This window comes from Onychomys torridus, chromosome X (genome assembly GCF_903995425.1).
Source record: "Onychomys torridus chromosome X, mOncTor1.1, whole genome shotgun sequence".
Lineage (NCBI taxonomy): Eukaryota > Metazoa > Chordata > Mammalia > Rodentia > Cricetidae > Onychomys > Onychomys torridus.
This window is the reverse complement of record NC_050466.1, coordinates 95,537,068-95,541,545: the sequence shown is the minus strand read 5'-3', so window position 1 is coordinate 95,541,545 and position 4,478 is coordinate 95,537,068.

The following is a 4,478-nucleotide window of genomic DNA, read 5'->3' as shown; positions in this document are numbered from 1 at the left end:
GTTATGCTTTATGATTATGTAGTATCCATTGATCAACCATTCTCCACCCTCCTTCTCCCCACTCTCCTCAGCTTCTGGCTATCACTATTCTACTTTCAACTTCTGTGTAATCAGTTCTATTAGATTACATCTAATAATGGGACAACACATTTTTCTTTCTGTGTTTGGCTTGTAATTAACATAATAACCTCCACCTTCACCCTTAGTTCCAGCTATATTGTCACCATATCAGGACTTCTTTCTTTTATGATTAATTAGTTGGAAGGCTAAGTTGTATCCATTTCATTGCAGCTGTTTTAATTGGGTTATAATAAAAGTGCATGTTAACATAATTTCCTTCAGTTACTATACACAGTTGAGGGGTTGGCGAACCATATAGTTTCTTATTTTAAATACTTGAGTAAGTTTTTTTTATAATGGCTTTATGAATTTATATTCACACCACTGACACAAAAGATATCCCTTATCTCTACATTCTTACCAGTAATCTTATTTTAGTACCTTTGGTAACATATAAAATTACTGGAATTATATGGCTGTGGTTTTCATTTACATTTCCATGATCATTAGCAATATTGAGGATTTTTCATATGTTTCTGAACTATGTGCATGTCTTCCTTTGAGAATTAACTACTTAGATCTATTGGCTATTTTACAATTCATGTTGTCAGAGATTTTCTACAATTATCTTACTTCCTTGTATATTTTTGATATTAAGCCTTGTCAGATGATGCTGAGAAAACTGTGTATTTACATAAAGAAGAATGAAATTAGACACATATTTATCACTCTAAACTAAATTTAGTACCAAGTGGATCAAACACCTCAATTTAAGAACTGAAGCACTAAAATTGACAGAAATAAACATAGGCAGTATCCTACAAGATATAACTATAGGAAACGACTTTCTGAGAAGGACTTCATTTGCTAAGGAATTAAGGTCAACAGTTGACAGCTGTGACCTCATAAGACTAAAAGTCTTCTGTACAACTAAGGAAACAAATGAATGAAGAGGAAGCCCACAGAATGGGAGAGAATCTTTGCCAGCTATACATCTAGCAGAGAATTAATATGCAGAATATACAAAGAATTCACAAAATAAAAGGTCAAAGAAACAATGCCCCAATAAAAATTGGGCAAGGAATTTGGGCTGGATAGTTCCTTTTCTTTTTTCATTTCTTTTCTTTTCTTACCTTTTTTTTTTTTTGTCAATTTGACACAAGCTAAAGTCATGAGAGAAGAAGGAGTCTCAATTGAAAAAAATGTCTCCATTTTTCTGTAAGGAATTTTCTCAATTAGTGATCTACAGGGGAGGACCCAGCCTGTTGTGACTGGGGTCATCCCTGACCTGGTGGTCCTGGGTTCTGTAAGAAAGCAGGCTGAGCAAACCATGAGGAACAAGTCAGTAAGCAGCATTCATCCATGACCTGTGCTCCTGCCTCCACGTTCTTGTCCCTTTTAAGTTCTTGTCCCGACTTCCATGATGAACAGTGATAGGTAAGTGTAAGCCAAACAAATACTTTCTTCCCCAAGCTGCTTTTTGGTCACAGTGCTTCATTGCAGCAATAGAAACCCTTACTAAGACAGGATCTAAAAAAAGAGTTCTCAATAGAAGTAAAAATGGTCAAGAAATATTCCCAAATGTATTCACCATCATAGTTAGGAAAATGAAAATTAGAATATCATTGAGATTTCATCTCACCTCATTTACTATTTCTTACAAACCATGTCTTCTAGCTCAAATCTGTTTCAGTTTTTCTAAAAATGCCTTAAATTTTTCATTTTTGAAGGAAGTTATTATTGAATGCAACTGACTCTTAGTTGATAGTTTTTTTTTTCACATTTTGAGTAGTTCATCTCACTTCTTATGATTTCCATTGTTCCATTGTTCATCAAATTTTGGCTGTATCTGTATCAGTAGTTCCTTTCCTCTTGCTACTTTCAATATTTGCTGTCTTGACTCTTAACATTCTTACTGTGATTTGTCTTTCTGTTTACTCAATTTGATGTTCATTGTATTTCTTAGATTGGACAATTAATGATTTTCAAAAGTTTATGAAATCCATAGACATCCTTTCTTTAATTTTTCCTAACTCTTTGTCTATTTCCTATATTCCTAGTATATTTACTATATATGTGTCACTGTTCCATCATGTCTTACTTTTCTCTAGGACTTTGCTTCTTTTCTTCATACTTTTTTCTTTCTGTTCATTGTACATCACAACCTGTATTCATCTGTCTTCAATTTTGGTAACTCTTCAGTTTGAAAGCAAAATGCACTCTTGTTATCCTCTAGTAAATGCTTCATTTTAGCTTTCATTTGAGAATTTTCATTTTATATAAACTTAATTGTTTTACTGAAAGCAGTTTTTATTCCTTATACATATGTATAATAGTTGCTTTGATAACTTTATTTACAAAGTCCAAAGTCTAGGTGTTGCCAAATGTCTTTTTAAAAACATTTTCCTTTATATGTATGTATTTACACATCTTTGTCTATGTGCCTGTGTGGATATATGTGTAAGAGAGTCCTCATGCAGGCTGGAAAACAGCATCAGATCCCTGGAGCTGTAGCTACAGGTGGTTGTGAGCTGGCTGACATGGTTTCTGGGAACCAAACTCTGGTCATCTGCACGTGCAATACTTGTTCTTAACCACTAAGCCATTTCATTTCTCCAGCCTCTCCAATGTCTTTTTAATGATTGCTTCGTTTCCTGAGAATGAGTCACATTTCCTGTGTAGGGGTCATGTTTTCTTATGTCTTTACATATCTTGATTTTGTTACTGCTAAAAACAAGAGAAGTCATATTTTATAGCAATACTGGCTACTAAGCATTCCCCTTAGTATGGCAGTTATTACTGTTGTTATTTATTTGGCTATCAATCTATGTTCAATGACTTGACTACTACGTATGAAAATTTTTTTCTCCAGTATTATCAGTATCTGACATCCCTTCTCAAATCTTTCCCTGTGCTATTATATCATTTGATTTAATTTCTTTAATTTGGATTCCCTAGTTTAGCATAAACTACTTAATAATCAGAGGTATAGTTAAATACACAGAGGCAGTTGAACTACATTCTTTATCATTATATGTGCACATGTGGCTTAGGACTATGTCAACAATTTAAGTGAGTTTTATTTTGTTCTTCTTCCTTACTGTGATTAGTAAGTGACTACTTCGTGGCAATGCATAAGAGAAATTAACTCTGCTAACAACCTTGGGCATATGCAGTCTTATAGATGGCCAGAGTTAAATGTGTTCCTATTTTTATTCCTAGGTTCTTTGTTTATTATTTAGTCCGTTTTTAGTCAAAGGTTATTCTCAAGACCCTTCCAACTACTCTTTACTCTGTGATCTACATGTGGCTTGGGGAAGCTTTGCAAGTCTATCTAGATCCTGTTTTGATTATTTATAAGTAGTATAGGCATACACAGTTCTGAACCCCAAGAGTTACTGCATTACCAGAGAGCTGTTTCAAGCTGTCTCATTTCCTCATCAAGTCTATTAAATTTCTGAATCATCTTCTATTTTGTTGTATCTTAGTTGGTCTTTTTCAAAATCTTCCCTTTTCACAAGACTCTTAGTCTTCATCCTTATATAAGCTAGTAGACCTGTTGTTGAAACAAAATACCTGAGAAAGTCAATTTAAGGAAGGAAGGGTGTCTTTTGGATCACAGTTCCAGAATAAAGTCTATCATGACAGTGGAGAAGCCAATGGTAGCAGGAACATGAGGCTGCTTGTCACATTGTATCCTTGGTCAAGAAGTAGAGAGCCATTAATGCAATTGTTAAGCTCATTTTCTTCCTTTACATAATTTGGAGCACCAGCTTATGGAATGGTGTCACCCTCCAGATGAGTATTTCCACTTCAATTAACTTAATCTAGATAATCCTTCACATGCTTGTCCAGAGGTTTGTCTCCTAGTTGAGCATAGAGCCTGTCAAGTTGACTGTGAATATTAAACCTCTATTCTTTAACACCTCTATTCCAAAACTGTCAGACTTGTTAAAACTGTCTTTATGATACACATCTTTCAGTAAGCATATCCCCTACGTCATTTCACAATGATAGAGATGATAACATTTTTGTTTTGGAAGAAACTTTTTTCTACTCATGGGTGGTAAGTGGAGAAGTACAATAACCCCTGGTTTTCTTGGCTGGCCTCTTCCAGCAAGGAACTTCTGCTCTATGAGCATATGAGTATTGATCAGTCTCTAGGATTCTCTGTCAAGTCTAGGGTTAAATCCTGGCCTTATTAAAAAAAAAAATTGAAGCAAGGTGGTGGCACAAGCCTTTAATACCAGCAATCTGGAGGCAGAGGCAGGTGGATCTCTGAGTTTGAGGCCAGCCTGGTCTACAGAGTGAGTTTCAGGACAGCCAGGAGTACACAGAGAAACCCTGTCTCAGGGAAAAAAAAAGAAATAATTTGAATAAATATATATTTTTCTCACAATCATGTTTTCTGGGCATAG